Genomic DNA, 22572 nt, shown 5'->3' on the forward strand with positions numbered 1-22572 from the left:
AAAAGCATCAAAATATTCAGAATATAAAATAATAATTTTATATACTGCTTGGATCATGTAAAGATGATTGATATCATATAGCTTACTGCAAAAATGACTTTTTTTGTTTTTTTAATCTATGCATTTGAGTTGCAGGACACCCAGGTCACTGTGTCTCCAACATGTTTTACAGAAGTTCATTACATACCTTGTTTATTCTAAGCAATCCCTCAGAGAATAGAAAACTCAACTCTGGTCACTTCAGTTTCTGGTCCTTTCACAATCCGAATGCAAAAATATTTACATACATATTGCAGTTGAGGTTCAGCTCAACTGATTTATTTGTGTTTCATCACGTCAATTGGAATTATTAAATTTAAAAGTCATAGGAAAAAAGCTAAAGCTCAGCCCTCAACTTTTATTAATATACCTTAATATATTCAGAAAAATTCTATCACTATTTCAAGAACTCATATCTATTCCATGCTGCAAGAAAGAATGATATAGAAAAAGTAATGACTGGTAAAAATAATTTTTTCAAAACAAACTTGTTTCTGAAACAAATTATATTTGATTAATTCTCTCTATTATAAGTTTTCTGTCTTTATTTTATTCCTTTCTTTTTTCTATTTTCATTTTTTTTTAACATCTGACTTTTGCTACAGGATAATGATTTAATTAAGTATTCCTTTAAATAAGGAGTAGCTGCTCTCCATCATATGGTAAGCTCTTACTAGATAGTAAGTGAATTTATGAATATGAAATTATTTTCTTTAATTTTATGCCCTTCATGATACTCAGATTACAGACAGGGTTTAAATCAAGTGAGAATACAGAAAACGTTAATATAAAATAGAAGTAGAGAAATGAAACCTCAGATGATTCAGGAGAAGTGGCTCCCAAATTCCTCTATCTTATGGAATAAGATACTATTCCATAGTATCTTATTCTGTAGAATCACTGGGAATTTATTTCTTGACACTACAACAGCAACATTTTTCATGAAATTAATCAAAGAGGAGGGAAGTACCAAGAAAACAATCATTACAGGCTAGAAAGAAAAGAATTAAATATGTTTGGAAAACAGTAGAACTTGGGAATTTATTATCTAAGATTTGCCAATAGGTAGTCTTTAAAGAAAATAAAAACAACTTTATTTTTCATGTTCAGTAGAAAGAACAGGAATTTTACTGAAATGTCACTAACATTTAAATTAAATTTCTGGTAAATATTAAAATTAAACACCTGTCATTTAAAAAGTCATCATTAACTAGAACAAATAGCTTTTTAAACACAAGGGTCCTTCAGGTTTACAGAACAGTATATCTTTTAAAGATTCAAGGCCATATACTTGTAAAATAGGTTGAGAACGCAAAATTACTGCCTTAAATATAATCTTAGTATATAATGACATCTTCTTTATATTTTGTCATAGAATGAACACTCATTGTACAGTTTGGATTTTAGTGAGTTTTACGTCAGTGAAGGAAATTTGTGGATGAAAAATCCTAGTGGCAGAAGCCACCTTTTTCTCCGCGTGCCACCCAATTCAAACAGTACAGCAGCACAACGAGGGGCTGTGTGCCTCTCCAACAGGGTGTGCTCCCCGGGCACATTGACCTATGCACAGGGTCCAGTGCTTGGTGCAATGTGCTCTTGTTGTACTCTTAAAATGCTTAATTATTCGATCCCTGAACTTAGGTTTTGTATGTGAAGTCTGATGGGACAATCAAGCACATCCATGCTTGAGCTAGGAGACATGTGCAGTGTGCATGGCCATAATCACCTAGAGTTTGTGATGCTCCATGGCCATGGGATTCTGGTGGTCCCAAGATGCCTGGGACCTCTGCAGGACTCCAAGATGCAGGAGTCAAGTGTGTCAGGACTGTGACACAATACCTGAGGAAACCAACAACCCTGAGAGGGCACCCTTTGCACTCAAACCAGAATTTGCTTTAAACAGAAGAAAATGGCATTCCAAGACACATCTGTACCCAAGAAACGCTTTCTTTGTTACTTCCCTGAATTAGCCACCCACTTAACACTGAAAATTATGACAGAAGGTAGGAGAACAGCCCAGGGGTCCTTTTCCTTACTGACCAAGAATCTGAAGGCAGAAAGCTTTTGTTAGAAAGTGCACGTGTCAAGACCTGAAATAAAATCAGCAGAGTTCGATCCATACAGGATTTCTTCTCTTCTGATAGGAATGAAATACCTTCGTACCTAGAAGCTATGAAATATGAATTGTGGAAGTTTAGCGATTCTGCATCTGAGTTAAATGGCCTTATATTTCCATTGAATGTTCTCATTGCATAATATAAAGATGAATGATACAATTCATGGTAACAATTTTTAATTATAACTTTTTACTTATAATGACCCTAGAGATAGCAAACTTTTAAAACTATGACCAGTTGAGAAAGAAAGAGAGAACAGAGCAAAAGGGAAAAATGTTGATAGTTTTATATTTTAATACCTTTGAAATTACCTTATTTTTTGCTTTTGAACAAGGACCTCCTTTTTTTTATGTTGCACTGGACTTTGCAAATTATGTAGCCAGTTACCCTCAAAAAATACAAGTTGTGGTATCTGAAATAATATATGCTGTTCACACTGATGTGTTTTGGAGAAGCATGCCTATAAAGAAGACCTTAAGTTGGAAAAGACCATAATTACGAAGAATGAGAACAAAAATAAAAATTGGAGTTTTTATTATGGACAACAAAATGCCAAGAAATATAAGCAAAATCTGTAAAATTGTAAAGATTATGTAGCATAATATACAAGCAAATTTAAGAAATCTTAAGATATCATTCTTGGAAGATGGAGGGATATAAAATGAGGACAAAATAAAGGTAAAGTAAAATAATCAGTGCAAGAATAAAATTTTAAATATCAATAATTTACTGTGTCTCTCCAGGCAGTTTGGGACTATCCATCCCCTTCTACAGCCATCCTGCTGCATTGCGTCTTCTGTGTCAAACTGTGAAGAGAACACCATGCAAGTTCCTTATGACACACTGCCCTGACCTGATCTGCACCGGTCTGTGTGGTACGCTGGTGCAGCTGAAAGGGAAGAGCTGGAGATTTACAATGTGAGTCGGGGATGCCTGGGAAAATAGTCCCAGTGAGCAAAACGTTTAGCAGTATGTTGGTGGTTCACTCTATCTAGAGGGAGAGATGGCCAGAAGTACAGATCTCACGGTTTCATTGGCGACTGCTAACGGTTTGGGTGGATATTCAGGACTTGGGAGGAATGGGATTAGAAGATACGTGACAGGAATTCTAGGGAATAGTTATGTGGATGAACCTCTCAGAATGGGACAGACTGTGATGACCTTGTGTCCCATAGAAATGTGCACCAAAGGGCATCCAAGGATAAGGAGATTCTTAGTAATCAGGTGGGAAAAAATGATGTTCTTTGTGGATGTCAGTCAACCTCATTCCCCTTTCATCCTTCAAGAAAGCTTTGAACAAAGTGCCCATGGTGGCAGGCATGGTGGTTATGAGGGGTCAAAAACATGGACTTCCTCTCTCCAAGATGTTCAGCTCATGTTATCACTGAGTCTCAGATCCGCTGATGCCAGAGACCAGTACTGATTCCCTGAACCAGAAGCACATGCATAGGCGATTCATAGTAAGCCAAGTTCCACAGGGATGGAAAGTGTCAGGTATGAATTTGTTGCATCTCTGCTCCAAACTCACCCTTTCTTGCCCTGAGGTGCAATACCAGAGCTGAATTTTGCATGCTTTTCTCTGTTGCTAGCTTGCACAGTGTGAAGCTTTATCAGTTACTGGAGCCGGAGGGACCCTGGAGGAGGAGGGTCTTCCCACCCTGGCCCTGGCATGCTTTGTCCAGCTTGCTCCCGTAGTGTACAGTGATGGGGGACATGCTGGACACCCAGTCGTGCTCGTTTGTAGTGAGTTTTAGGGGTAATTTTCTGGGCAGCTTCCAGTGAATTTCATGACGTCCCCAGATGACTCCCCAGGTGTTACAGGTGTCACAGAGAGTGGATGACTAGAGTGACTTGTTAACACCATCCTCATGGGTGGCTTCCCGGCGAGTTTTGCCATCATGCCAGAGGTCAGCTCCCCCCGAGTTCAGCTGGCACCGCTGCAAGTCTCCCAGGAGCTCGTCTGGGTGGCTTCCCACTGAGTTACACTGAGCACGAGAGAGCGGATCCCTGCTTGCCAGCCCTGACCTGAGGCATCTCACTGATCTTCACCCGCCATGGGCGGGAGCTGCAGTGTTTCCCTCAAGGCGTGGGTCTCAGCCGTGCAGAAGTGAACCCTCTCCACGTGTGTTTATTTCTAGGGTGCTAGGCTTCAACCCTAGAGTAGGGACTGCTCCCTATACTTTGCTATCTGTTGTCTTTAGAGGTGTTTGTGCTGCTTAGGATTTACTTTTATCCCTAAAAATGATTCTTTATATTAAAGCTTCCCTCGGGACTCCCGTGGTGGCCCAGCGGTTAAGAATCTGCCTGCCAATGCAGGGGGACACAGGTTCGAGCCCTTGTCCGGGAAGATCCCACATGCTGCGGAGCAGCTAAGCCCGTGTGCCACAACTACTGAGCCTGCACTCTAGAGCCCGTGAGCCACAGCTACTGAGCCCGTGTGCCACAACTACTGAAGCCCACGTGCCTAGAGCCCAGGCTTCACAACAAGAGAAGCCACCACAATGAGAAGCCCGTGCAATGCAACAAAGAGTAGCCCCCGCTCACCGAAACTAGAGAAAGCCCGTAGGCAGCAGTGAAGACCCAACACAGCCAAAAATAAATAAATAAAGTCATTTAAAAAATAAAATAAATATTTTTAAAAAGTAGAAAATAAAGCTTCCCTCTTTAAATTACTGTGGGACTTCTGTCTCAAGAATGAACCAAAACTGATACAAAAGGGATGCCTAATTGAAACATTAATTTTGCCTATTTGAGCACTTCATATAAACAGAATCATACAGTATGCATATTTTATAAGTGAGTTTTTTACTCATTATAATATTTTGTGATTCATTAACGTATCAGAAGTTACTAGTAGTTTGTTTCTTTTTACTGCAGAGTAGTACTCCATTCTGTAAACCTACCATAATTTGTTTATCCATTTTCCTGTTGATGGACATCTGGATTGTCGTTACTTTGGAATTATTATGAATATAATTGCTATGAACATTTTTGTTTAAGTCTTTTTATTTAATATATGTTTTCATTTCTCTTAAGTACCTAGGTGTCAAATTTCTGGCACCAAGAGTAGGTGTTTAACTTTATAAAAATACTTGCCAAGCCCTAGTGATTAAACCATTTTATATTACCACCACAATGTATAAGAGATTGTTTTGCTTTACCTCACTGCTATTTTTTGTTGTCGGTCTTATTTATTTTACATATCTTAATGGGTTAATACTGGTATGTCGTTATGGCTTTAATTTGCATTTTCCTAAGGCATATTGATCATATTGCCTGCCCTGCAAATTTTGGGTTGGCCGCTACTTCATGAACAAATTCCTGAAATAAGTATCTTTATGTATATGCAATTTATATATTTACACACATATACACATACAAACTTATGTGTCTGTGTGTGTGTATGCATGTATCCTAGTATGTCTTTCTTTGGAGAACTTCCACTGATTATATTTATACACACACACACAATAATTTTATCATAGACTCTTTTCTCTCTTTAATTATTTACAGAGAATTTTAAATATTTTATTTCTCTTTTTGTATAGAAACAGTTTTTGATAATGTGGATCCTACATCTCATTCGTATTTTCTAGTTCATTAATTTCTGCTCTTATTTTTTGCACTTCTTTCCGAGTACATTTCTTGGTGTGCTGTTTGACACACTTTATGATTTGAATGATTAAGTTTCTAAGTTGTAACCTTTCTTCTAATATAAGTCTTTTAAGGCTATAACATTTTCCCTCAATGGTGTTATGGATTCAGCCCTCAGATTTTTTTTAATAAACCTAAAATTATAAATATTTCAACATAATTTTATTTGGAAACATAGAATTTTAAATATATGTTATCCAATGTGATATTTTTGGTGGGCTTATGAGTTACTTTGAAGTATGTTTTAAAATTTGCAAGCTATTTGGTGTTCTTAATTTATACTGAGTTCTAATTTAATTTCTGATCAAAGAATATAGTGTATATGATATTTGCTTTAATATTTGCTTAGATTAGCTTTATTAACTAATATATGGTCAAGTTTGTAAATGTTTTAGTTATTACTTTAAAATAATGTACATTTCCTACATCTTGAGTTCAGGGTCCTATGTGTTCACCAGAGCAAACCTATCAGTTTGTTGTTCTGTTTTTTTTTAAATTTATTTATTTTTTATTTCTGACTGCATTGGGTCTTTGTTGCTGTGTGCGGGCTTTCTGTAGTTGCGGCCAGTGGGGGCTACTTTTCAGTTGTGGTGCATGGACTTCTCATTGCGGTGACTTCTCGTTACAGAGCACAGATTCTAGGTGCGGGCTCTAGAGTGTAGGCTCAGTAGTTGTGTCACATGGACTTAGTTGCTCTGTGGCATGTGGGATCTTCACAGACCATGGATCGAACCCGTGTCCTCTGCACTGGCAGGTGGATTCTTAACCACTGCATTGATGACAGTGTGTTGTTTGTTTTTCCTTTTTTGTCTTCAGGTTTACTTAATCTGATATTTAAGTGTTGACAAGGTATATCATTTATTTTTCTTTCAATCTTTCTCCAGCCTTAACATTTTTGTTGGATTTTTGTATTTCTAGGCTAAACCATGTCTATAGTTAAACAATATCTTTTATCAATTCTTGAACAGCACTTTAACAATTTTAACTGTTATTATTCCTGTCCGGCCTTTGCCATCCAGGATTGCGGTGCTTCTTTCTTATCGTTGCCCTTCCGGGATGACTTACCACCATCACCATGGTCGTTGTTGTCATGGCCGTCAGCAGCATCACCGTTATTTTATGTTGTCAAGTCTTGTTTAGATCGACCAGTATGCACATCGGTTTCTGCACTGACCATTCCTTTTGGTATTTCACCCTTACTTTTCAGGGTCATTTTCTTATTTTGTAAGGTATATCATTTAGCAATATACCTACTTTCAATAAGGGGCTTTTTCCCCTCTCAATCTGTGTCTGTAAACAACTTTATTTCACGCTTCCTCCATCATGGTACAGTTAAACATATGATTCTATAGAACAGTTATTTTAACTTACCACTTAGGAGATATTTTCTCATTGTCTTATAGTTTTGACTCTTTCAGATGAGAAAGTCAGCTATAATTCTCATAGTCATTAATTTCTAAGTAATCTCTCTTTTCTTTCTGCTTGTAAAATATTGTTTTGTTGAGTTTTGTGATTTCTATAAAACATATCAAGATATGCATTTATTTTTATCTTGGTCAGGACTCATGACTTTTCCAACTGAGGATACATTTATCAATTTTTAAAAAGTCTCTGTTATAGTCTGTTTTAATTTTATTTCTTCCCTGTTCTCTATTTCTTTTTTTCTGAAATACCTTCTCGAGGCATAGTGCAATCCTCATTCTACCTTCACTGTTTCTTATTTTCCTTCTCTTTACTTTCTGTATGTGGCATTAAAGATATTTTTCAGATCTATATTTGCTAATTATTTTTCCTCAGTGTGTATAATTTGCATGTTAAGCTTATTCATTGAGAGTTCTGTTTATTTTGAATGAATAAAAAGTTTTATTTATAGAAGTTTTGAGTTGGTTCTCTTTCAAAGCTGGTTTTTCATCTTTTAGAGCCTCTAAATTTTTATGTGCTTAAGTCTTTCATGTTCTTAGTAATAACAAACATTTAATTTAGTGTATAACTCTTCTATTATCTCAAGTTTGGAAGTAGTAGATTCTAATATTAGGACTTTTTTTTTTTTTTTTTTGCTACTGAATCTCATTTATGGCGGATTGTTCCCAGGTGTTACTTTTTGGAATTTTGACTTTGAACTCATACTCAGCCGAGCTTACTCTGTAGGAATAGTTTATGACCTGGATAGAGGCCTTGTCCATCCAGAGACGTTTGGATTTGGTTGTGATAAGGAATGCCTAGTGGTATTGCCATGAACAGAAAAATTTTATTATTAGTACCTTCACTGAGGGCTCCTAATCTCATGGATGGTAAAAATTCAATCTAAAACTCCAATGTATAAACTGATAAATATGGATGATGATTATCCCAACTCAGAGTCTAAGTCAAGATAGACAATTTCATTTTATGTTTGTGTGTATGAGTTGGCAGAGTTTTCTTGTTGTTTGTTTTGTTTCTGTGTTTGTTTTGTTTTGTTGTACTACAGCTTTCATCTGAGAAGAGAGCTTTTTGTGCTCTCAGTTTTATTTCTAGATCTTAATTCTATCATCCAATTTCAAAAGAAGCAAGGTTCCATCCCCTATCTACCTGATGTAAATGCCTAAATTACTGGATTACAAAGAGCCACTTTCCACACCCTCTACTGCATGGATTTCATTTCTTTTGCATTTCAATTCCCTGTTCACCTTTTAGCACCTGAGAATGTCACTATTTTTTTGTAAACTGAACTATGCCTTTAGATGGTGGAGGATATAAAATATTTTATTCTGGTGTTCTATAATACTGTCACTAAAAACTTTTGAGATAATCCACTCCAGCATATTGCCAAAAATGGAAGTCTAAAATTTAATTTTGAGCCCAGAATACGAGTCACTTATTCTTCAGTGAAAACTTTATCATACATCTCTTAGAGTACTTACCTGTAACTAGGTTTTCACCTCTCCCACCCCACAGTAATGTAAGCTCTTTAGGGATAAAATATTTGGTCTCTTGTTTACTACTATACCCTCAGCCCATAGATAGAGTGATTGACACATAATAGACACGTAATATTGATTGGTTGAGTAAATGTGTAATGAATAAATGAGTTCAGAAACTTGTCATTAACTAGCATCCCTGTATTCTGGAATCATTGTTAAATGATAGGCTGTAATTTAGCTCCAACTCTTACATCTGTGAATTAACACAAACTTTGACATGTAGAATCTTTCATTTTTTTATCCTCTTATTAATTATGCATCAACTTGCCTCAGATAATTCTTACTCTGATAGTTTCAGGCAGCCAAAATTCATGAAAATGGTCTATCATATTCAACTGTTTTACTCACAAAAATGTGTCCCTCAAACCTTAGTAAAATGGCAAAATAATAATCTATAGAACTATAGAGAAATGATGGAGAAAAATTACCTTAATAGTTTAATTACTCATTTCCCTATGACAGATACACATCCCACTGGGATGTTCTTCTGGTCCATTTTCACTTCCCATCTCAATTATTAATTATTTACGTCTGCCACAATCCATGTTCCCCACGATATCTCTTTCTTCATGTTCTAGGAATGTAAATGTTGGATGTGGTGGGGTAAAGTCAGTGTGGCCAACGCAAAAGGTGAGAACAGGCTTAGAAGGAAGGAGTTTACTCTTCTCACAGGTCCCAGAGAGGGGTTCACCACATGCCCCACGGGGCCACAGGGGAAGCACCAGGTTTTAACAAGGGGCAGGAGTCAGGAGCAAGGGGGGAGCCTGAGCCAGAGACTTTGTTGGGTTTCCAAGGAAAAGTAAGGCAGGGCAGAGTAAATGATTTAGGATTGCCTAGTCTGTACAATGCCAGTGCTTTTGGCCTCTGGGGTGGTCCCTAGTTGCCTAGAACCTGGCCCTGAGATGAAGTATGGCAGGGGAAATATTGGCTTGATGTGTGAGAGTTAGATAAGGTGGTTATTAGAGCTGTAGACTCTGAATTTGCTGGTTTGTGCATGAAGTAAGTGCTTCTGAGCTCTGTTAAGAAGCAGCTAGCCTCAGAAGGGGCAGTCCCTCCTCAACCAGCACACTTCTTAAGATGTCATAAAATCAAGCATTATAAAAACAGAATTTAAAAAAATGATTAATTCATTTCACAGTCTCTGCCAAAAAAAAAATGAAAATCTTCTTTAAGCCAAGTTCATAAGTAAAAAAAGAAAAACGCTGATGCTTATTCACAGTGTTCGAATTACATTTTAATCCAGGCTGCATCATTGGATACTGTATGGAAGAGACCACAGCTTGATTAATCAGAAAGTAGGAAAACATATGTACAAAGAAAATCCATCTGAAGATGTAATCCTTATTTCTGTCTCTATTCTTCTCAGGATTTGAATCTGATAAAATCTCCAATTGGTTTTGCCTGATTTAGGTCATAATTTCGTGCTAAATAATTTAATTCCCCCAACAGTCATTTTTCTGTTAAAAAAATAAGCAGGAACTTCTCCCAATGTCACTACTATCAATTTATAAGATATTTTGAATCCTGCAGATTGAGGGAGCTGACTGCCAACATTGCAACCAACTGCCAAGTCTTAATGTGCAGACCATCTCTCTCTTCTTGCTTTCCGCCTCTGTGTGTAACTCAATTGAAATCTCTAGTAACGTGCTCAACAGACCACTCACAGATTTAATTAGCCTTCCTCCTGTCCCCCATGTACAAAATACCCGATTCACCTGTACTCTCTGTCTCAATTTCCTTCCTCTCCACGACACTTTACATGATTCTAACAGCCGGATCCTAACCCCACACGTCCTACTGTCTTGATTCCTTCAACTCTGTGTCATGTCTGCTGTCACTACCTTAATTATGGCACCATCATCCCTCACCTGGTTTCACTGGGTCCCTGACTTCTAAGTAGACTTTGAGAAACACATAATTACGAATCTTGGTAAACAGTTCACTCACTCCATGTATCACAGAGTATTACTTTTGTGGACTGAAAGCACCCTCTGATGTACACAGCTTGCAATTTACTTGTAAGAAGCTTCTTACTGAAGCCTTATTAAATACTTGAGTCCATCAACAGCAGAGGGTGTATCTCTTCCCTTCACTGAGAGAACATGAAACTGACCTTTAAGACAGTTCCTTGGGGCTTCCCTGTTTGCACAGTGGTTAAGAATCCACCTGCCAATGCAGGGGACACAGGTTCGATCCCTGGGCCAGGAAGATTCCACATGCCATGGAGCAACTAAGCCTGTGCACCACAACTACTGAGCCTGCACTCTAGAGACCGAGAGCCACAACTACTGAGCCCACATGCAACAACTACCGAAGCCCACGCTCCTAGAGCCCGCGCACTGCTATTAGAGAAAGCCCGCACATAGCAACAGACTCAGCACAGCCAAAAATAAATTAATTAGTTAAAAAAACGTAAGTTTCCTTAACACAAGTTTTGTGAACATTTCAGTGCACATATCACATAAGTAGTATCATTTTCATTCACTGAAACAAGGTTGTGCTGACCACAATCTGAAAACACTTGTGAGAAAATCTTTATCACAGGTCTGCTTATACAATACATTAAATGCACTACAAAGTGGGTATCAATTCCTTTTGGAGAGAAAACAGTGAGCTGAATGCAGCTGGCAAGTATGAGGAATGTCTTCCATGCCTTGTTAAACGTATGCTCACAGAATGGGTATTCACTCCTCCCATACAGGGTGGATATCATTGCCGCTCGTTGAAAGGACACAGCTGTGAGTGCACCTTGAAGATAGACTTAAAAGAAACATCTTATTAGAATTCTTGGTAGGCCCATCACTACATGCACTTCGGAAGACGTATCATTCTCGTGCTCTGCAAGAACTCTGTAGTCAATGCCATTCACAAGGAGTTGGTAAGAAACATTTTATTACATGTCTTGTTAAATACTTTACTATATGGACGCTGAATAGTATCCTTTCCATTGACTTAAAGCACCCTTTGCTGTATGCATTTTGCAACTTGCTTATAAGAAACTTCTCTAGTGAGGTTTTATTAAGCACTGGACTGCATGAACAACAGAAAGCATATCTCATCCATTCACTGAGAGAACACTCTGCTGAATCCAGGCTGTAACTGGCCTGTGAGAAGTTTCCTTAACACAAGTTCAGTGAATCACATGTCCAGTACATGTATCGTAGATGAGTGTCATTTCCATTCACTGAAACGATGCTGTGCAAAACACAATTTATAAGTACCTGTCAGAAAAACCTTTATTGCAGGTTTGCTTATACACTAAAATAAATGCATTCCACGAGTGTCAGTTCATTGCACAGAAAGAACGCTAGGCTGAACACAGCTTGCAAGTAGCTTATAAGAAATGTCTTTAATACCTTATTAAACACATCAGTACATGCTCACAGAATGGGTTTTCATGACCTGCCTTACAGGATGGTTATCATTTCCACTCACAGAACCCTCTTGTAAATGCACTTTGAAAGAGGCCTTGAAGAAACACCTTATTATAAGTCTCGTGAAGCACATCACTCCATGCATGACAGAAGAGGTATCACCTCCCTGCACTGGAAGAATTCTGTGTTCAATGCCATTTGCCAGGAGTTTGTAAGAAACATTTCCTTACACGTCTTGTTAAACGCTTCACATACATTACAGAATAGTATCACTTCCATTCACTGAAAGCATACTTTGCTGTACCCAGCTTGCAATTTGCTTGTAACAAACTTCTTTAAAGAAGGCTTACTAAACACTTCACTGAGAGAACACTGCCTAACGCAGATTGTAACTGGCTTCTAAGAAGTTTTCTTAACACAAGTAATTTAAATTTTCTTAACATTTCAGTACACATATCATAAATGAGTATCATTTCTCGTCATTGAAACAGTGCTGTGCTGAACACAGCTTGCAAGTAACTGGCATGAGACTTTGTTTTTTACAAGCCTACACTTGTAAAAATGCTACACTATATGCATTACCCAAGGGTGATGAGATTCCAATCACTGAAAGATAATTGTGCTTCATACAGCTTGCAAGTAGACAGTGGTAACAACACCAACAAATCACAGGCCTTACATTGTATCATTAGCACTAAAGCCCTAATGCCAAACCTAAGTGCATTTTCAACCCTCATCAGAAATGTATACTTAATCAACTAGTCTGGAATATTCTGGTCAGCACCAGTGAGGCGAGCTGCCAGGTAGGTCCTCTCCAGCCCTTAGAGGAGGAAGAAACAATCTGCATGATGAAACACCTGCCCTGCCCTTCTGCCTGAAGAAGTTATCCTGCCCTTAAAAATAATCTTTTCTTTTCTTTTGCTAATCGCTTCCTTGTCTCACCCTTGTTTACGTAAATTTTTTTCATTTTGTACAACCGCTGGGAGCACTCTTTTAGATTCTACATGGGATGCTGGCCAGTTCATGTATCACCTAACAAAGCCAAATACATCTTCAAATGTACTCGGTTGGATTTTGCTTTCTAACAGATTCGTGACAGTGACAATCTCCGAAGTGGTTTTCTGACCACACTCAGAGACAAGGAGTAACACAGGCATCATCATGCCCCACAAGCCTTGTTCGGAGTTCACTGTCTTTCTTGCCATTTCGAGAGCCCTTGGCAAGTTCTTGGTTGAGTTCTGCTGTATTTGTGTTTGAGCTCCCGATCTAATTGGCTTTAGACCACAGTTCCCAGGGGAAAACCCCAGCCCTGAGCACAGTCCCTGGATTCCATACTGAGCACTGGTAACCGTTTTGTCTGCATTTCCCCATTTGTCTGGAATCCTTCCCTGAATTCCACCTTAGGAACCGTGGTGACATCTGCAGCGTTCCATTCACGTGGAATCAGCCTGCAGCCCCTTTCTCTGAGGTCTGCTGGTCAATCCTTACCCTCAGCCCACAGTTCCATGGGAATTATTGGTGGTTATGGATGGAGATGGACTGGGTCCAAGATCAAATTGGGTCCAATATGAGCTAGGCTGGGTCAAGTAGGAGGCCTTGGGTGGATATTAAGTAAAGGCTAGTTGCTCATGGAGATCTTGGATATACTGGAAGCTGATTGGTTTGGCTCCAAGAAACCCAAAAGCCTGGCTGAAAGAAGTGGAATCCTTTATGTCTGAAGAGTTGAGCGTGCCATTTCCCAGCATACCTGGTTACCTTATGTTTAACAACTATACTCTCGAAAGTTCCAAATATCTAACAAAATAGCGAGATTTTACTAAAAACAACCTAGAATTACAATGACAATTATGGGAAATGTGACCGTTCATTTAAGAAGTGCACTTGAGAAAAAAGGAATCCCAAAGCGTAGAGACAGAAAGGATGCCTACTTCAATTGGTATGCAGAAGCTTACAAAAGGCTTCATGATTCCAAAATAGCTTCGTTAAATGACTCATTACAAAAGTCTAATGTAAAATTAAAGACACAATATGTACCTAAAACAAAATACGAGGGACTGACGTGAACCCTACTGCTCCCCCCTTTCCATCTTCACCCGAGTACTCATGTTTTACTAATTCTCTGTCCAAACTGCATTTCTACTCTGAAGGGACTATTACACAGCTATCATTTACAACAAAACCACTGGAGGCTGCAGACTAACTGCTTCAGGTATTTTCACACCTTGGTCAAAGAGTGAACTAAGGGCTGTGGGTAAAGCATTTCATAAACTAGGGAGGAACCTACCTTTTTATTCCACCATATGCAGGCTCTGTCTTGATTTGTATAAACATACATCAGTTTGTCCAGTTCTTGAAATTCATAAAAATGATGCAAATCAAAATGTACACATTTATGTCTGACACTTTTACTTAATGTTTTTGAGTGCCATCCAATATTTGGTGTGGATAAGCAGTTCAATCTGTCTTTATGGCTAAGTAATTGACATTGTAAGAATATATAAAAAAATCATACCCCTCAAGATTGAGGGGTGAAATATCTCAAGGGGGGGATCTTTTAAGCAGATAGGGTAGGGTGTCCCCAGAGAAAGAAAACCAGTCATGACTTTCTTGACAGAAGAGCAGCCAGTTTTGGCCTAAACCATTCTGTGATCTTAGCCTGGCCACAGTGCTTGCCATTGAACAGGGCTCAGTAATTAATATCTTAAGGGAACAAGAGAATGTAGAAACAAATGACTATTAATCAGGCAAGCAAAATAACAATAGCAAAGATAATATATCAGTTGTAAAGACTCCCAGTTCTCTTTTGATGTAAAGATTATCCCAAAGTGCTCAACCACCAGGTCAGCTGGAACCTAATGGATCACATTGACCTTTGCTGACCCTCCTGACCCTCCTGACTTCAAGCAACTGAAGCTTGGACGCTGTAGACTGCACAAGCCCCTTCATGAATATGCATGTATCCTTGGTTTAAAACTTCCACAATTTTCCTCTTCAGGGAGACACTGCTTTGGGAAAGATCCCCGATGTTCTCCTCACTTGCTGCAAGTAAAAAATCCTTCATTCTCCCCATCTTTGGCTCAGTTGTCTTTTGGCTTTGGCACCCACCAAGAGGGGAACCCAGTTTTCAGGTGACAGTTCTAATAGGTGAACAGTGATATATCATTGCTGTATTCATTTGTAATTACTGATGGTATATGATGTTGAGTATATTTGTGTGTACTATCTGTATATCTTTTTTGGCCAGGTGTCTGTTTAGTTCTTTCCCTAATTTTAATGGGGTTGCTGGTGTTAGAGGTCTTTGTATATTTGAGGCAAATCCTTTAATGGATATGCGTTTGCAAATATTTTTCTCCCAGTTTGTGACTTGTCTTTTGATTTCCTGAATAAGGTCTTTCAGAGAGTAGAAATCTTTATTTTATAAAGTTCACAATATTACCTATTTTTCTTTCTGGACTGCCCTTTTTTGTGTTGTGTGTTAAAACTCAGTGCTCGTGGTGCTTGCTTCGGCAGCACATATACTAAAACTGGAACGATACCGAGAAGGTGAGCATGGCCCTACGCAGGGATGACATGCAAATTCCATATTTTTTAAATACTGTAACAAATTCAATAAAGACTTTAAAAATGGTCCACATAAAAAATATTTTAAAAAATTAAGATGTGTGACTGTATTAAAGGAAAACTCAGCGTTCATGATCTACATGACCAAACCCAAGCTCATGTGTTTTTCTTTCTACGCTTTCTCCTATAATTTTGAATCATTTTGCATTTAAAATTTGTCTATGAATAATTTTTTTATTTTTTATTTATTTTTATTTATTTACTTTTATTTATTATTTTTGGCTGCATTGGGTCTTTGTTGCTGTGGGTGGGCTTTCTCTAGTTGTGGCGAGTGGGGCCTTAGTCTTCATTTGTGGTGCACGGGCTTCTCATTGCAGTGGCTTCTCTTGTTGTGGCTCACAGGCTCTAGGTGTGCGGGCTTCAGTAGCTGTGGCACGCGGGCTCAGTAGTTGTGGCTCACGGGCTCTAGAGCGCAGGCTCAGTAGTTGTAGTGCATGGGCTTAGTTGCTCTATGGCATGTGGGATCTTCCCGGACCAGGGCTTGAACCCGTGTTCCCTGCATTGGCAGGCGGATTCTTAACCACTGAGCCACCAGGGAAGTCCCTATGAATAATTTTTGGGTAAATTTGGTGTAAGTTGTAAACTTTGTGTCTTCATGCATGTCACACCAAATGGTTAATTGTTCATTAACTCTTTTTGGAGAAGTTATGGGATACTGTCTCCATTTCAGTTTGAATTTCCACAGGTTAATGGGTTCAGCAGTTCCGCCAGCAGGGGGAGTTGTCGCCGGTGACCCGTGAGGAAGACGCGGCCTGCACTTCCCGCGCTGACCACAGGGTGGCGCTGAGCCGTCTCTGACCCACGGCGCATGCACGTTTCCCGCGGACTCCGCTATGAGCGCAGCTGAGAGGCTTTGTGTCTCAGGCACCGTCAGGGCCGCGGCTGGCACGCCCGGGGTGAGCGTCTCAGCCGACAGGCGCTGGGTCTCCTTAGGACTTGCTGGGGTTTTGGCTTCAGGACAACACTGGGCCGTGTCCACGCTGACGGGAGCTGGGTTTCCTGACAATGACGGCGACGCGGGGAGGAAAGGGTGAGGAGAAGCCTCCTGCCGGCACTGACTGCTGCGGGCTCTCTGTTTACAAGCCTCGTTGCGCTGGCTACCCACACTGCCGCCCCCCATTCAGCGCTGTCGTTAGTCTCATTTCACAGCTTAGATGCTCAGGAACGTGCCCCAGGTCACGTGCTCACTGGGTGTCAGAGCCAGCCCTTTGTGACGCTGGGCCTTGAGGTCTGGATCGCTGTGGTTGCACGGCTGGCGTCCAGAGGATGTGAGCGGGGTGGGGGGGGCAAGGGAGGGCTGAGCCGCATAGGGGACGTGCGGGTGGGGGGCAGGACCTGACGCCGGCTCAGACTCCATGTCTCCCCCCTTCCCCCGGTGGGTGTGTGCCCCCAGAGGTGGGCTGTTGGGGAACTCCCGCCCACTGGACCGCCATGGCATGGGGCTCCTGCACCCCTTGCCAGCCCTGGGGGCACCCGGGGAGCTGAGTGTGGCCCGTCCCCTCTGAGGGTGTCTGGGCCAGAGAGTGGGGCAGAGAGGTGGGGGTAAGGGAGGGACACTGAGGTGCGATGCCTCTGAGGCGGAGGGGAAATGGGTGGAACTGGTGTTGATGGGGTGTCGGGGTGGGGCTGAGAGGAAGGGACGAGCCTGACTGCGATGGTGATGGTGATGCTGCTGATTGAAACGAGGAAGAGAACCCTTTACAGATGCTGGGACCGTATTTTTATATGACACACTTATCAGGTATTATTGATTTGATGGAGTTTTTTTGCTGAAAAGAAAACCACCCAATTCCTTTATATGGTAGGAAGATATAACTTTCCAGAATACATAGAGCAGAAATATTATTATTTCGGTCATAAATTCATATTCCCTTCCTGCCTGTTTCAATGTTACTTTTCCTCCTTTCCCATCATTCCTTTATCCTCTGCTGCTCACTAGGGTAAGAAAACACACTTCTTGCTCTCTGTATGATTGGTTTGGCAGATTCTTTTTTTTTTTTTTGCGGTACGCAGGCCTCTCACTGCTGTGGCCTCTCCCATTGCGGAGCACAGGCTCTGGACGCGCAGGCTCAGCAGCCATGGCTCATGCGCCCAGCCGCTCCGCGGCACATGGGATCTTCCCAGACCAGGGCACGAACCCGTGTCCCCTGCATCGGCAGGCGGACTCTCAACCACTGCACCACCAGGGAAGCCCAGCAGGTTCTTCTTGAATTCCTTGGGCCCCAGGTGGAGGGCCACACTTATTTCTCATCAGGCGCCGCCAGTGTTCGCGGTGGTGGCCACGGGTGTGTGGAGCCTGCTCTGCCCCCGTGGAGCACACTGATGCCCAGCATCATAACAAAGCCGTCGATTCCACACTGGGGAGAAGGATTAAAATGCAGACAGTCTGGTGAGTGGTCATATAAACTTCAGGCCCTTTCCTGGCAGGAGGGGTGGAGGACAAAATCCACTGGGCTGTGGGGAGTGAGGCAGCTGGCCTCCCAGTTCTGCTCGGGGACAGCTCCCCCGGTCAGTTTAGAAACACACGTCTGCCAGCTGGGGAGGCACGACCTTGCCCGCTGACTCTGCCTCGCCCTACGGGTCAGCTCCCGGCTCAGGACCGGCAGATGCAGTACCAAATACCGCTGAGTGCTGGCTGGGACCCGCATCTCCCTCTCACACAGGCCAGCCAGCGCTCTGCTCCGCTCCCCTGCCATGTCTGCAGCTGAGTGTCCCCAGTCTGAGGCCTCCGGCGTGGGTTGGAGGGGAGAGACAGGAGCCTCTGGATGAGGAGAGGGATGACGGGCCTCCCTCCCCGGAGCTGCTGCTGCAGTGTTTTCATTCCTCCTGTTACAGCCTTGAAACCATGCTTGTGCTAAGAACTCTGGGAAGTACGTGACCCTTCCGTTCCTGGTATTTTGATGACCTTTTAGAGACTGCCATCTTTGGAAATATCTTCCTATAAGTTATATGGGATCCCCTGCTCCATGAAACAAAGCCTACTTCGGAAGCACCCCTGCCCTGTGTCCCTGCACAGTTGTCAAGAGGCCCTGCTCCCAGCTTCCCATCATTCTCCTGCCGGATCATCTGTGTCTCACCCCCAGACACTGAGGATGCCTGGCAGGGGCCCTGCCCACACACCACCTGGCCATCCCAGAGGGTCCCAGCCTGGCTCATGTGTGCGTGTAGGTTTCCACCTGGCAGCACAGATCCTGTTGGGGATTCATCTCCCGTTCCCAGCGATGCCTGTCCACACCCTCGGTCTCTTACCTAAGCCAAACTAGGACACGCATGGCTTCACATGTCCACAGCTGAACTCGTTGGCTGGAGAACCTGCCTGTCCTGAGAGCCTATTTAACTTAATGGGCTGAAAGTCAGAGATTTTACATTCCCACTAGAGTGAATAATACTATGGGTGGACTTTTTCTTTTTAATATTGGAATGGATTTAGGGTTAGAAATGAGCATCGGAAAAAGTTATAAACAAATAGTAAACTTGAAAACAATAAAAGTAAACCTCACTGTCTCAGACAATACTCAATTCTGAGAGTGTGTGCCTGTGTGTGTGTGTGTGTGTGTGTGTGTTTGTGTTTGTGTCAGAGAGATAGAAAGAAGGAGAGGAAGAGAGGAGGTCCTGCTTTTCTCTGTATAGCTTATAAGTGAGGGGACTTCTTGGTAACTATTTAAATCCTAAAAATAAAGAAGGTTTTAAATTAATCTCCACACCAAAAAAGTGTAACATTTTCCCAGTCACATGAAAGAAGAATTTTTGATGGCTGCAGAGCAAATAGTTCATGCTGCAAAATAGGGAATGGGTTGGTTTATTAATTCATTAAACCATTTAATTTATTAATTAAATCTCTAACAGATGCTTATTCAAAGTGCTACTGTTTACCTAATGCAACCCGAAATGGTTTAAATAAGACCCCTTTTGAAATCCTCAGAGCCACTTAATTGCTGTGTGACCATAAGCAAGTTAGAGTACCTACAAGTTGGGGATAATAGTTCCTACCTTAAATAAATTAATATATGTAAAGCACTTACAACGAAGCTTGGCAAAGAGCAGGGTTACGTGCTTTTTTTTATTACTAATTTGAGAAGGAAAAGTTGGTTGCCTTAAGTGGAATGCAGTTGGTTGCAATGTTGTCATTTCACCACAAGAGGGCTGGGATAGAATAGAAAAAGTAGAAAATGCACTTGGTATTAGAAAATGGCAAGAAGTTTCACAGTATCCTTCAGCCGTTTCATGGGATCGGAGAACGGGGCTGTGCTTGGCCTTGGTCATCACGTTATTCATCCTCTCATCCATATCTATAAAGTTATGGCAATTTTTAGCCAGATTTTGGAAAATGATCTCTTACTGGTTCTCCCTCCAAGTAAACTTTTTTTTTAACCCTCTCTTTGTCTCTACAACAAAGATGTTTTTAAGCGTTGCATATTTTTGTGTACAATTTGGAGAACATGCATGTCTCTCCATCATGTGACTTTCTCTGTCTTTCCCTGTATTTCTGTTTTTGCCTAATTCCTCAGTTGATTCTCATTTCACCCCATTATTTTTAAAAAAATTTTATTGAAATACAGTTGATTTACAATGTTGTGCTAGTTTCAGGTATACAGAAAAGTGATTCAATTATACATACACATATATTCATTCTTTTTTAGATTCTTTTTTTATATACATTATCACAGAATATTGAGTAGAGTTCCCTGTGCTATACAATAGGTCCTTGTTGGTTATATATTTTATAAATAGTAGTGTGTGTATGTTACTCCCAAACTGCTGAATTATCCCTCTCCCCACCCCCACATTTCCCCTTTGGTAACCATAAGTTTGTCTTCTACATCTGTAAGTCTGTTTCTGTTCTGTAAATAAGTTCATTTGTATCATTTTAAAACTAGAGTCCACATATAAGTGATATCACATGATATTTGTCTTTGTCTGACTTACTTCACTTAGTATGATAAACTCTTGGTCCACCCATGTTGTTTCAAATGGCATTATTTCATTCTTTTTTCTAGCTGAGTAATATTCCACTGTATATACATACCACATCTTCTTTATCCATTTCTCTGTCAATGGATATTTATGTTTCTTCCATGTCTTAGCTATTGTAAATAGTTGTTCAGTGAACATTGGGGTGTATGTATCTTTTTGGATTATGTTTTTCTCAGGATATATGCCCAGGAGTGGGATTGCTGGATCATGTGGTAGTTTTATTTTTGTTTTTTTAAGGAACCTCCATACTGTTCTCCATTGTGGTTGTACCAATTTACATTCCCACCAACAGGGCAAAAGGGTTCCCTTTTCTCCACACCCTCTTCAGCATTTATTGTTTGTAGACTTTTTGATGATGGACATTCTGATTGGTGTGAGATGATACCTCATTGTGCTTTTGATTTGCATTTCTCTTGCAGTTACTGATGTTGAGGCATCTTTTCATGTGCTTTTTGGCCAGATGTATGTCTTCTTTGGAGAAATGTCTATTTAGATCTTCTGCCCATTTTTTGATTGGGTTGGTTTTTGTTTTTTTTCTTTGACATAGAGCTGCATGCACTGTTTTTATACTTTGGAGATTAATCCCTTGTCAGTCACTTCATTTGTAGATATTTTCTTCCATTCTGTGGGTTGTCTTTTTGTCTTATTTATGGTTTTCTTTGCTGTGCAGAAGGTTTTAAGTTTAATTAGGTCCCATTTGTTTATTTTTGTTTTCATTTCATTACTCTAGGATATGGAACCAAAAAAGCATTGCTATGATTTATGTCAAAGAGTGTTCTGCCTATGATTTACTCTAAGAGTTTATAGCGTCCAACCTTAAATTTAGGTGTTGGATCCATTTTGAGTTTATTTTTATGTGTGGTGGTAGAGTGTTCATTCTTTTACACATAGCTATCCAGTTTTCCCAGCACCACTTATTGAGGAGACTGTCTTTTGTCCATTGTATATTCTTGCCTCCTTTGTTGTAGATTAATTGACCATATGTACATGGGTTTATTTCTGGGCTTTCTATCCTGTACTGTTGATCTATATTTCTGTTTTTGTGCCAATACCATACTTTTTTTTTTTTTTTACGGTACACGGGCCTCTCACTGTTGTGGCCTCTCCTGTTGCGGAGCACAGGCTCCGGACGCACAGGCTTAGCGGCCATGGCTCATGGGCCCAGTCGCTCCGCGGCTTGTGGGATCTTCCCAGACCGGGGCACAAACCCGTGTCCCCTGCATCGGCAGACGGACTCTCAACCACTGTGCCACCAGGGAAGCCCTATACTATTTTGATTACTGTACCTTTGTAGTATAGTCTGAAGTCAGGGAGCCTGATTCCTCCAGCCCCATTTTTCTTTCTCGGTGTTGCTTTGGCTTTTCAGGGTCTTTTGTGTTTCCATATAAATTTTATAATTTCTTGTTTTACTTCTGTGAAAAATGCCATTGGCAATTTGATAGGGATTGCATTGAATCTGTAGATTGCCTTGGGTAGTATAGTCATTTTGACAGTATTGATTTTTTCCAATCCAAGAACATGGTATATCTTTCCATTTGTTTCTCTCATCTTCGATTTCTTTCATAAATCTTATAGTTTTCAGAGTACAGGTCTTTTGCCTCCTTATACAGGCTCATTACTAGGTATTTTATTCTTTTTGATGTGATGGTAAATGGTATTGTTTCCTTACTTTCTCTTAGCTTTCTCTTTGCCAGCTTAATCCCCATCATAGTGTTTATAACAGCCACACCATATCACCTCTGACCAAGAGTGCACAAGCATTCCCATTTAGCCACGTCCTTGCCTCACTGGTTATTTTCTGCTGTTACCTTTTGTTTTGGTTTGTTTACTGGC

The 22572-nt window shown here is 40.6% G+C and overlaps 1 long non-coding RNA gene and 1 other non-coding gene across 3 annotated transcripts; both read left to right on the plus strand.

Moving 5' to 3' along the window:
* Positions 1-2397: 2397 nt before the first annotated feature.
* LOC111171003 (uncharacterized) lies at positions 2398-20846 on the plus strand. 2 transcript variants are annotated; one of them, XR_016393975.1, is made up of 4 exons: positions 2398-3074; positions 11472-16661; positions 17779-18154; positions 18601-20846. It is a non-coding gene; the product is annotated as an uncharacterized LOC111171003 (long non-coding RNA). The 2 variants fall into 2 exon arrangements; XR_016393976.1 differs by having other exon boundaries at positions 16451-16661.
* Positions 15639-15744, plus strand: LOC115802450 (U6 spliceosomal RNA). Its single transcript, XR_004022924.1, has one exon. It is a non-coding gene; the product is annotated as a U6 spliceosomal RNA (small nuclear RNA).
* Positions 20847-22572: the final 1726 nt, after the last annotated feature.

The sequence above is a fragment of the Delphinapterus leucas genome, chromosome 7 (assembly GCF_059928025.1).
Source record: "Delphinapterus leucas isolate spDelLeu-1000000601 "Yukka" chromosome 7, BTC_Dleu_Yukka2, whole genome shotgun sequence".
In the NCBI taxonomy this organism is placed as follows: domain Eukaryota; kingdom Metazoa; phylum Chordata; class Mammalia; order Artiodactyla; family Monodontidae; genus Delphinapterus; species Delphinapterus leucas.